The following is a 12,372-nucleotide window of genomic DNA, read 5'->3' on the forward strand; positions in this document are numbered from 1 at the left end:
AATATTACCTTGCTTTTATTATATAGTATGTCAAAGGGTTTTTGGTTGAGTGAATTTTTATTATTATATTCTTCAGCGGCTCTAATTTATATTTCGGAATAGTCGGTTAAATTAAATTTTTCTCTAATGCATCGAGCTTATTCTGTTAATGTAGAATGTGCCCTTTCAACTTGTCCGTTTGAGGTACTGTGCCTCGGGTTAATCCGCACCTTTTGCAAAAGATTTTAATTGGGCCGAGGTAAAGCTCGGTTCATTATCGGTCATTATTACTTGGGCTTGTGGAAATTGTTGAAGTAACTCCATTACTTTGTTTTTGATATTTTATTTCTTTTTGATTTATTTTACTACTAAAAATTTTAAATAGGCGTCAAAGCACGTTGTGAAAGTGAGACTTTGCGCGTAATATATGTCAATGTGTAAATTTTCAGCTTCATTACTTGGGATTTGGGCTTCTCCAATTGGAATTTTAATTGGATGTCTGTTATATTGGTTTTCAATGCAAATTTTACAATTTTTTATATGATATTTTAATTTAGTGAGTAGTTTGGCCAATAATACAGTCTATTGATTAGTTTATGTTTTCATCAACTCCCCTGTGTGCTCTACAACGTGTTTCTTCGATATTTCATTTATTTTGTATTTCTTTTTCGCCTTCTTTACTTGGAATTGGGGCTTTTGGAATTTTAATTGGATGTCTGTTTTATTTGTTTTTATTGCAAATTGTAAATTGTGCTATACAATGTGTTTCTTCGATATCAACAGATATTCTTGTATACAAAAATTTATTTATAAAATTTTCTTTAAGTGGTTTTTGAATTCTATAAAAAGCAATACACCTATAAAGCGCAATGAATACCTACTTTTATATTAGGGGGAATGTATTATATTAAGATTGATATCAAATCGGGAGTGTCAAATTCTACTATATATATTTTTTATATTTTCCTTTCGAATATATTAACCGACTCATGTATTTTATACCTCCCCATTGCTAATAACAATTGGTGCTGAGACCGATTCGTTACTGTCAGTTAGGTTGTTAATTTGAATTTTTGATAAGGCGTCTACAACTACATTAGTTGAACTTGGTTTATAAATGACTTTTGGAGTGAATCTTTCTATGAAGGAATACCAGCGATTCAATTCTATATTAGGATTTTTATCTAAGATTGCGAAAGATAATGGTTGGTTATCGGTTTAAATTTCAATCCCAATCACTCCGTAAATGTAATTCCTTAGATTTTCAAGAGCCCATACTATAGCTAAAAGTTTTTTCTTATTAGTTGGATAAATTTGTTCTGTTTTAAATAAGGTGTTTAAAATAAAAGTAATTGGTTTACCTTCTCGGTATAAAACTGCACCAATTGCGACGTCAGAAGAGTCGGTGGTCAGGGTAGATTTTTTATTATTGTACGGTTTAACTATTTCTACTTGAGCAATGAGATTTTTTTCAGCTCGTTAAAAGTTTTAATAGCTGGGTCATCCAGCTGAATTACCATTTTCGTTTACATTCTTTTTACAATTTTGCCATTATGACCTCCAAAACATTTTGTTAGAGGTTTGGCTATAAACCGTAGTTTAAAACAAATTTTCTATAATAGACCATAAGGCCTTAACCATAACTTCTTAGTTCCCGAATATTTTTTGGAAGTGGATATTTAGTAAATGTGTCATTTTTTTCTGGGTCTGTCTCAATGAAGTTATAAGATACGATGTATCCTAGAAAACTGGGTTCGCGTTTTTATTTTTATTGATTTTTCCAAAGAGATTTTCAGTTTTGCCCTTAATAATATAATTATTATTTTGTTTCAATTGAATTTGAGAATATTATAATGTCGACCACGTAGACATGACATATTTTCCCTTCTTGTTCTTTTAGGATGTCGTCCATTGTTCGCTGAAAAATTCTTGTTGCATTTGTTAATCCGAATGGTATTCTTAAAAATTCGTATTTTCCATTTTATTTGAAAAATATGCTTTTTTTGACACCAGATTCCTTCATTAATATCTGATGAAAACCTGATTCTAAATCTGTTGTTGAAAAATATCTTGCGTTCCCCAAATTAGAAAGAATTACTAATGGGTCTTGCATTGGATACCTGTCAGGTATGGTACTTTCATTTAATTTTTTTATAGTCAATAACGAGTCTTACCTTACGTTTTCCGTCTTAAATTTCTCCTTTCTTTGGGACTACCAGAACTGGTGAATTGTAAGGGCTTCGGCTAGGCCTTATGATTTCTTCTGATAACATTCTACTGATTCACTCTCAGGATTTTTAATTCCCAAGATATTTGTATTTTTGACGGATATTTCTACGTCGGCCCTCTCAGGATTTTTAGTTCCCAAGATATTTTTATTTTTATTGACGGATATTTCTACGTCGGCGTTCTCGGGATTTTCGAATCCCAATAAATTTAATAATAAATTCTTTTAACGGAAGAATATCAATTTTTTCTTCAATTAAACTGTTTTCCTTTTTTTCCTCATTATTATAATATGTTAACTTTTTTTGTTTTCCCATTATATTCCATTTTATTATTATTTGTAACATTTATTATAGCTCCAATTTTTCGTTGTAAATTGAATCCAAATAGAAGATCAGATTCTAATCCTTCTATTTCATAAAATAAATGTCATTTTAAATATATTTATAATATGGTAATACTTAATATTTGAATACCTATGAACTGTATTTACCATTTTCACTATTGATAATTCTTTTTTTTCAAAAATTATTTATATAACTTTTTTTATATAACAAGAAGTGGCTCCTGTATCTATTAAATCTTTAATTGCTCCTTGGTTTTTCTGTCTATCCTACTTAAATAAGGCACTCCCCTGTGGAGTTCTCGTCTGAAAAATTATCTTTATTAATATTATTTAATCTAGTTACTTTATTTGCTGGCTGATTTACAGTTCCATCTGGTTCCCTTTTTTGAGCTTGAGTTTGCTTTCTATTTTGATTTGGGCGATAGTAATTTGCTAATTACTATTATTTAATAATTATTACTATATCTCCCTTGATTATTATTTGCCTGCCAATTGTTATTCGGCTGCCGATTGTTATTAGACTTATTCTGGATATGAATCGATGGATCAACATCCATTGGCTCGACAGCTTGTGGCTTTTGAATGTTATTTTGGTTATTGTTTTGCCAAAAATTACAATTTTTTGGCCAGTTATAGTTCCGTTATTATTGCCCGTTTTATTATTATTATTATTTTTTCGTACGTGATCAAATCGTAAGTTGTTTCCTTGATATTTATTTTCATTTATAGATATAGAAATTGTTTGATTCTAATTCCTGGACCTTTGCCAAAGCATTGGGCAAATCTGGTGGATTTAATGAGAAAAGATTTTCTGAGATAGATCTATTTAACACGGGTATAAATATTCATAGAGAGTTGCTCGTTATTGTTTTGTTTGTTTCCTTGGTATTTACGCTGTCCTTTCCGTGTGTCATTAATGGTTTCGATTATAAGTAAAGTAATTTTTTATTAACTTCGTTACAGAATTCAGTAACTGTATTCGTCCCTACCTGAGAATACTTAGTTCTGACTGTAGAATATGTATTGGTAGTTCATCGTTATATATAAAATCCAATCTAGATAAGATTGCTTGAAAGTTTAAAACGGTTCCTTATTGGTAAGAGTATCATGGGCAGCTCCCATAATTTTATTTTGTAAAATTGATAAAGCGATAATGTACTGTTCACTTTGAATTTTATAAAGAAAAAAGTTTCTGCAGCTTCCGTCCATCCTACATATTGTATTGTTTCCCCGGTGAACTTTGGTAAAGATTTTACCACTTTAAGTGTTGTATCGCACTTTATAGTTGGGTCGATTGTTTGTATTTTATAATCCTCCACAACGTTTGCATCTGAGGCTAATCTTCCTTCTAAACCTTATATTTTCCTGCTCACTTCATTCAACTGAACATTTATTAATTTATTAATAAATTCCACTATTAGGCCGTCAGCTGTGGCTATACTACCTGCAGAGAACCTCCGGCTGCCATTTTCAATTTTAATTCACCAAAGCTATTTATTAAATCTTCCAGATTGTTTCTTGATGATATTTTTTGATTCGCGAATCTATCTTATTATTTTTTTAATAATATTATTTTTTATATTCCCTGAAAAAATAAATTAATAATTTTTTATTATTTTAAATTAACTCCTCACGAATCTGCCCCGTTGGGGTCTTCCTTCTGTTAGGTTGTGGGTTGATTTTCCTTCCTTAGTTTGTTTGATTGTTGTCGTGCTGATTTTGGCGAGGGAACGACCTTCAGCCTTAATTTTTGAACAACGATCACTGTCACAATGTTATTTGTCGTCGAACGGTGAAGGATTTTTTAATTTTTCAACTAAAAAATGTGCGGTTATTGGCAGCGCAAGCTCCGTTTATTTTTAATTTGTTTTACATTAAATATTTATTAGGAACTTTTTATAACGCGGGCCCTTGTTGGGCGCCAATTAATTTTCTTCCGGAAATTTTAAACAAAAAATTATATTTTTTATTTTGAGATATTTTATAATTAGAAAACTTTGTTGAAAATATTATTAACACAAAACATTTTGTTTGTTTTACTAAAACATTACTGATATCGCTCGAGTTAAAATAAGACTGCTTTCTTCCATCTTAAATAAAATCCAAGAAACCTGGTGCAGAAGCTTTTCTTTTTAAACTTTTAAAACTTCAATTTATGTTTAGATTAAAAGCTTAAGATGAAACTGTCGCATCTCATTGGGAAATTCAAATATGCTGACCGATGCACTTTGGGGGACGCTTGGAACGCAAAAGGCGCAATTGATTTGGCTTCGAACGGAAGCTGATGCTTACATTAATTTTGATTTGTTTAACTTAGCTGGGGACCCAAGATTGAACCTCGGACCTCAAAGCCAAAGGCAAAGACAAAGGTGAATGCAGAGTTTAAAATTTTGTTTATAAAAGCCATAAACGACCTGGTTTCACGGGTTGGATAGACAGAACCAAAAAAATTAAATGCCAACAATAATTCCGACACATACCAACCCAAACTTAATTGGCATTTCTATATTCCTTTTTTGTTCAACTTATCTGAGTGTGAACATCACTTTATTTATTTATTGCCCGAACATTAAATACCGTGATATTTTTTTCCCTAGACACTGAACAACAAGAAAAAAACTCCTTAGTTCAAGCAAACTAATTCGGTATTTTATTGAAATGGTTAGGGGATTGTTTTTTCATACCAAAGAATTCGCACCAATGCGATTTATGTATATCCGCGCATCCAAATATTCCGCACATATCAGTTCAAAACGCGAGCCAGCACAGACAAAATCCGAGTCCGTATCAAAAAAGAGTACAATGCATATACCGCGTGCATTGTAGCACCCGGAGAAAGTGCAGTTGAGAGCTTGCCAGTTCTCCAGACTAAGTACACCTACTGCTAAAGCGCGTACGAAAGGTGCGGCGCCCAGATAGCAGATATGGCCACTCAGGAATCTGGAACAGCTTTACGAGAATTGCAAAACACCATCCAAGGGTGCCTCGAGGCACTAGAAATGTGCGGAATGAATATCGATAATTGGGATTGTATTCTGGTTTATATGTTCTCCGCTAAACTCCCGAGGCTAATGCTTTCCTTATGAGAGCAGTCGCAACACGACAAGGCCAATATTCCTGCATGGCAATGGGTTCCTAACTGAGCATCATCGGAGACTAGAAGCCATAGATCACGTGCGACCATCAGGCTCTAATCAGTCCCAGCCCAGAGCATCGACTTCTAATTCTGCGTCCCAGAGGGTAAATTCCTTCGAGGCCTGTCGATGAGCGGTCCGATTACATAAAAGATAACAGGATGCGTCTGAACTGTTTCGCACGAGGACAACAGCTGCGTGGTTGCGAAAGCACTCACAACTGCTTCACATGCCAATTTGACTTCGTCACCCAGATCAAGACCAAATACATCCGTTCCCTCGGCTACTCGTGCTACGGACACACTGTGCTAAATAACTATGCGACGGGGTACGGCACCGCCATAATCGATTTTTGTCACCTGGGTTCCAATTTTAAAGCTCGTGCGCTGATAGATTTATGGTTTGAGGCAACCTTTATCACTGTGCAGCTCTTCAACTTATTTAAATTGCCTCATCAAGTTATCCAAGCTCAGGTATCAGGCAAAAACCATACAGTCTCCGCTGGATCCAAAAAACTCTGTTAATTTACTATTTGTTCGCCAAATCGGCCTAGCTTGACGTTAAGTACGAGTGCCTACGTTCTTCCGCAACTAGCGGGAAATCTTCTATCAGGTCCGATTCCGCATCATTTTCTCCGGGAGCTTCCCGAACTTCTACTAGCGGATCCAAAGTTTTACGAAAGCGCGCAAATAGATCTTCTGATCGAGGCCGATATACTTCCATCCATTCTCTTATGCGGTACCCGACCGATTATCTGTGGCTCTCTTCTCTGTTGAGAGACAATTTTCGGTTGGATTGTAACAGGAGCAGTGCCTGCGTCAAAATACGATTTCCGGCTTTTCCCACGCGGCTGACACCTCCGTTGGTAAACTGCTCATCAAATTTTGGGAGGGGAAGGATCTGCCAGTAAAAGTGGCAAAAGCATCTATTGTGACCTGTGAAGAGTATTTCCTTCACACGACTACAAGAGACAATAGCGGCAGGTATGTCGTAAGCCTTCCGTTCCGTGATTCCGGAAAAGTCAAGTCCGCCCTTGGATATTCCAGATCCTTCGCGTTAACCAAATTTTTAAGAAATGAGCAACGGCTTAAAAGGGATAGTTTGTCTCCGTGATACAAGAATATCTCGATCTCAACCATATGAGAGAGGTACATCCCACCCATGATGCTGCCAGCTATTATATCACCAGGAAATCTTAGTTCATATCCACAAATAGCATCTTCTAAATACAGCCTTTCTAGAGATCATCACTGAAAGTGCATCCAAAATTCTCGGCGTACGTTGGAAAGCGACGTTCGATACATTTTTCTTCGTCCCACTAGTTTTGACAACGGGAACCTTCACCACAAAACGCCAGGTCCTTTCCCAAATTGCCAAGTTGTTTGATTCAGCAGGCTGGCCAGCTCCATTTTTTTTTGTATGCCAAAATCTTCATGCAAGAGATTTGGCTTCAGAAGCTAGGGTGGGACGATGAACTTCCACTTGAGCTGTGCAAAAAGTGGAGCGATCTCGGTCCGAATTCCCAGATGCGTTTCCTTCCGCGCGGAATTCCGGCTAGAACATCATGGATTCTGTGCCGCCTCTCAAAAGGCGTGCGGTGCTGCGATCATGTGTATGTATGGCCAAGACGCGCATGGCACCAGTCAAAACTGTGTCGCTTTCCAGGCTAGAACTGTGTGGAGCTCTATTGCTATCCGAGATGGCCGAATCCATTCTCCCCAATATGCCGATGCTTTCCTCGAAACTCCATTGTTGGACCTATTCCATTCCATTAGCTTATAAGAGCGTGCGGCCGCATAACTGATTCCAAAGACTTGCGGTATGATGAACAACATGTGCATTCTCGCGACTACTGGTGAACTTTACGCATCTGATAACGTTACACGGAGGTAACCAGTTAGTGGTACGTGTCACCCGGTCAAGATACTGGGTTCCGAAAATAAAGAACCTGGTATGCATTATCCATAAAAAGAGATTACAAGTGCAGATGATGGGAAATTTCCCGAAAGAGTGAATTTCTTTTTCCGGCCATTCACGTACTCAAGGATGGACTACGCTGGCCCTTTTGACATTTCACACACATTAAGCATTACAGAGGTTGTCTCATTACAAAAGGGTATGTGTTGGTTTTTGTATGTATGATTTATGATTTTTTAAACTTTTTAAGTATAGAACGCATACAAAACCAAAATATAGATACACATTAAAAAAAAGAAAACATATACGGTTTTTTTTATTATAACAAAATGATATTATGTTTACGGATACCAAGGACACCATACTCTTCCATGTCATCCATTCTTCGGGGATCTTAAAGTTTAAGTATACTATTCAGGACTCCCAGGACAATTTCATCATCTTCGTCTACCTATTCGGAATATTTTACGAATATTACGAAGTATTTTACGAATTGCCTAATATATTAAGAAGCGTTGAGATTTGCTTCCAAATATTTATTGTTCTCAATTTAAAATACCCAGACATTTATCCAACAGTATTTTCTTTTTGATATAACCTTAAAATCTGACTTAAAAAATAGAAAAGGATACTTTCCAAGCTAGTGAATGACTTGAAAAGTATCCCCATAAGTAATTTAAGTGAATATCTTCTTTTGTAGTAGGGACAAAAAAGTAAATTTTTTAGTTTCAAAGTCGAGCGCGAGTATTCACCTCATCTTACGGGTTTGAAAAAAGTTAAATATAAAAACTTTGAAAATAATCCTCAAGTATGTGCATATTTCCTCCTATTTAATGCCATTTAATTTATAAGAACCATTACTTAAAACCAAAATGATACTTTTAGGTAAGCTTAAGTTGAGGCTAAATCAAAAATGTTTATATAATTGAATAAAAATGTATACCAACTATCTAAAAATTACATATTTTTAAAACCTTGGAAAGGGTATATTGATTTCAGTCAGAAGTTTGCAACGCGGTAAAGGAGTCGATTCCGACCCCATAAAGCATCACTAGACGAGTCGATCTAGCCATGTCCTTCTGTCCGTCCGTTTGTCCGACCGTCTTTACGCAAACTCTCAGTTTTAAAGCTATGAGGCTAAAACATTCCCGAAAGTCATTTTTCTATTGCAGGTAGTATAAAAGTTGGAACCAGACGGATCAGACAACTATATTTTATAGATCCCATAGAAATTAACGCGAAATAAATTTAAGAAATTATATCTTTGGTGCTTTTTAACATATAATATTTTGAATTTCCAATTAAATTTAATCAAAATCGGACGAATATATCAGAAAGCTGCCTTAGTGCCTCGACTATCAGATACCCGTTACTCAGCTTAAGGGAGCAAATAGATATAGATATAATAGATAGAGATATATAGCCAGCAAAGCGATATTTTAGGGCGCCACCTACCGGCTATTACAGTATATGTGCTATGTGGGCGACAGACAGATTTTAGCGTTTAAACCGCTTGTGGGCGTTGGAGTGGGCGAGACACATTTTTTCTGGGTCAAACGATAGGTATTGATGAGACAAACACAATTAGCTAAAATTTTGATTTTATAATAATATTTTTGTGGGCGTTGGAAACAAACGCTGAAACAAACTAACGCTGCGCATGAAGCCCAGGAATCTGCATTTTCGAGATCTCAGCGTTCATATGGACAGACAGACAGACGGACAGATGGGCAGACGGACATGGTTAGATCGACTCAGCTAGTGATCCTGATCAAGACTATATATACTTTATAGGGTCGGAAACGCCTGCTTCTACCTGTTACATACTTTCCGACGAATCTAGTATACGTTTTTACTCTACTAGTAACGGGTATAAAAATATGTCATTATTATACCCTTGCAGAGGGTATAATAATTTTAGTCAGAAGTTTGCAATGTAGTGAAGGAAACGTTTCCGAACACATAAAGTATATATATTTTTGATCAGCGTCACTATACGATTCTATCAAGCCATGTCCGTCTGTCCGTCCGTTTCTCAGTTTTAAAGCTATCGGGCTGAAACTTTTTTAAAAGTCTTCTTTCTATTGCAGGTAGTATATAAGTCGGAACCAGCTGGATCGGAGAACTATATCTTATATCTCCATAGGAAATATTTAAAAAATATTATATCTTCGGTTTTTTTTAACATATAAACTCCAACGCTTGGAAATAACATTTTCTAATTTGTTCTGAGTTTCGAATTAAAATTAATAAAAATCGGACGACTATATCATATAGCTCCCATATGAACAATCGGGAAAAATGTTAAAAAAAATATAAATCTTCTGTGCTTTTTAAAATATCACCTTCTAAGCTTGGGAACAACATTTTTTAATTAGTTTTGAATTTCGAAATTAACTATATCAAAATCGGACGACTATATCATATAGCTGCCATATGAACGATCAGAAAATAAAATGAAAAAATTATATCTTCGGTGTTCTTTACCATATAACCTCCTAAGCTTGGAAATAACATTTTTTAATTTGTTTTAAATTTCGAATCAAATTTGATCAAGGGTATACAAACTTCGGCTTGCCGAAGTTTACTTCCTTTCTTGTTTCTCTAACCGTTCCTCTGACAGCTATATGTTAGAGTCGCCCGATTTTTATTAATTTTAATTCGAAATTTCTAAGAATATAAAAAATGATATTCTCAATACTATAAGATAATATGTCAAAAAAACCGAAGTTATAATTTTATTCATATTATTTTCTCATTTACCGATCCCTCCTATGACAGCTATATGATATAGTCGTCCGATTTTGATAAAATTTAATTCAAAATTCAGAACTAATTAGAAAATGTTATTTTCAAGCGTTGGAGGTTGTATGTTAAAAAAAAGACAGAGATATAATTTTGTCATATTATTTTTTAATTATTATTAATTGATCTTCCGATTTTGATCAAATTTAATTCGAAATTCAGAACAAATTTAAGAATGTTATTTCCAAGCTTAAAAGGTTAAATGTTAAAACACACCCAAAATATAATTTTAATGTCATGTTTTCCGACTAATTTGCCGATCGTTCCTATGGAAGCCATATGATATAGTCGTGCGATTTTGATAAAACTTAATTCGAAATTCAAAAACAAATTAAAAATTTTATTTCCAATCCTAGGAGGTTATATGTTAAAAAACACAGAAGAAATAAATTTTCCATATTATTTTACACTAATTTTCCGATTGTTCCTATGGCAGCTATATGATATAGTCGTCCGATTTTGATAAAATTTAATTTGGAATTCAGAACTAAATAAAAAATGTTACTTCCAAGCGTTGGAGGTTATATGTTAAAAAAACGATAAAATGTAAATCAAAATTAAGAACTAATTAAAAAATGTTATTTCCAAGCGTATAAGGTTACATGTTAAAAAATTTTGTTTCCTAGAGACTTATATACTAACTACCCGTTTATATACTACCTGGTGTCGGAAACGTCTCGTTTACTGCGTTGCAAACTTCTGACTCAAATCAATATAACCTCTGCAAGGGTATAAAATATGATCTTTTTCGAAAGTTAGTATAACATTTTTGATTTAGCAAAAACTTAAGAACATTACAAAAGAAGATATTAACTTAAATTACTTATGGGGGTACATTCAAGTCATTCACTAGCTCGGAAAGTATCGTATTCTACTTTTAAGTCAGATTTTAGGTTAAATCAAATAAATGCTGTTTGATAAATGCCCACACAAGTCAGCACTCATCTGTACGGGAATTTTAAATTGAGAACAATAAATATTTGGAAGCAAATGTCAACGCTTCTTAATATATTAGGCAATTCGTAAAATCTTTCGAAACATTCGTAAAATATGCCGGATCGGTAGACGGAGATGATGAAATTGTCCAGTGAGTCATAAATGGTATACTTTAACTTTAAGATCCCCGAAGACAAAAGTATGGTGCCCTTGGTATGTGTGAACATAACATAATTTTTTCCAAATAAAAAAAACCGTATAGGTTTGTTTTTTTTTTAATGTCTATCTAATTTTGTTTTTTTATGCGTTCTATACTTTAAATGTTTAAAAATGTATTATATAAATTTGTAAATAGTATTTGTTAATCATACCTGCTTAGAACATTTGAAAAAGCTGTGCTTGATTACTCAGTACTTTGATAACACTATGTTAGTTTATATTTCAGTTAATAAATAGGGGCGGTTTAAAAAAATGTGTTTTACTTGTATTTTTACCTTTTCGAACCCTTTGCGGGATATTTATTGGCACAAAACATTTAATCACGTCACTATCGGAAAAAGAATTTTTTAGGTTATGTTGTAAAACCCAAAAAAAAAAACATCCTAATAAGGGACGTACCTTAAACTTCGATTAAGGTAGCACTTACCCGACTTTATTATTTTCAAAAATATTTATTTATAAATCAAAATGTGTCAATTTAAACAGCCTGCACCAGGTTTTGTTTTCTTTTTGAAGACAACGGGGAGACTCAAGACTTAAAAATAGGACCGGCCAAAGTTTGCCTCTCTGAGATCCGCGGGCAGGCTCCCAGAGTCCTCCCAAATGGGATGCCCCAAGAGGAATGAATTGCCAGTTGAGCTGCTATTGACTATACGCATCAGTCACAGACTGTTTCACAGCTTCTAAAAAATGTCGGGAGTGCAGTGTGGCAGCGCCGACAAAGGTTTTTCCATTGTCGGAGTTAAAACCTGCCCTCACCAAGTTCTTTATCTTCGGAACTCAGTATCTTCACAGGATGACAATAGTGAC

The 12,372-nt window shown here is 34.5% G+C and overlaps 2 long non-coding RNA genes across 3 annotated transcripts; both read right to left on the reverse strand.

The window, feature by feature from the left end:
- Positions 1-1,715: 1,715 nt before the first annotated feature.
- Positions 1,716-2,348, reverse strand: LOC108034375 (uncharacterized). 2 transcript variants are annotated; one of them, XR_001768722.2, is made up of 2 exons: positions 2,159-2,348; positions 1,716-2,099 (listed from the first exon to the last, which is right to left on the reverse strand). It is a non-coding gene; the product is annotated as an uncharacterized LOC108034375 (long non-coding RNA). The 2 variants fall into 2 exon arrangements; XR_001768723.2 differs by having other exon boundaries at positions 2,154-2,348.
- A 1,293-nt stretch (positions 2,349-3,641) lies between these two features.
- On the reverse strand, positions 3,642-4,371 carry LOC122818955 (uncharacterized). The gene is made up of 3 exons (XR_006368423.2): positions 4,186-4,371; positions 3,996-4,136; positions 3,642-3,933 (listed from the first exon to the last, which is right to left on the reverse strand). It is a non-coding gene; the product is annotated as an uncharacterized LOC122818955 (long non-coding RNA).
- Between the last annotated feature and the right edge of the window lie 8,001 nt (positions 4,372-12,372).

The sequence above is a fragment of the Drosophila biarmipes genome, unplaced genomic scaffold, assembly GCF_025231255.1.
Source record: "Drosophila biarmipes strain raj3 unplaced genomic scaffold, RU_DBia_V1.1 ptg000005l, whole genome shotgun sequence".
NCBI lineage: Eukaryota > Metazoa > Arthropoda > Insecta > Diptera > Drosophilidae > Drosophila > Drosophila biarmipes.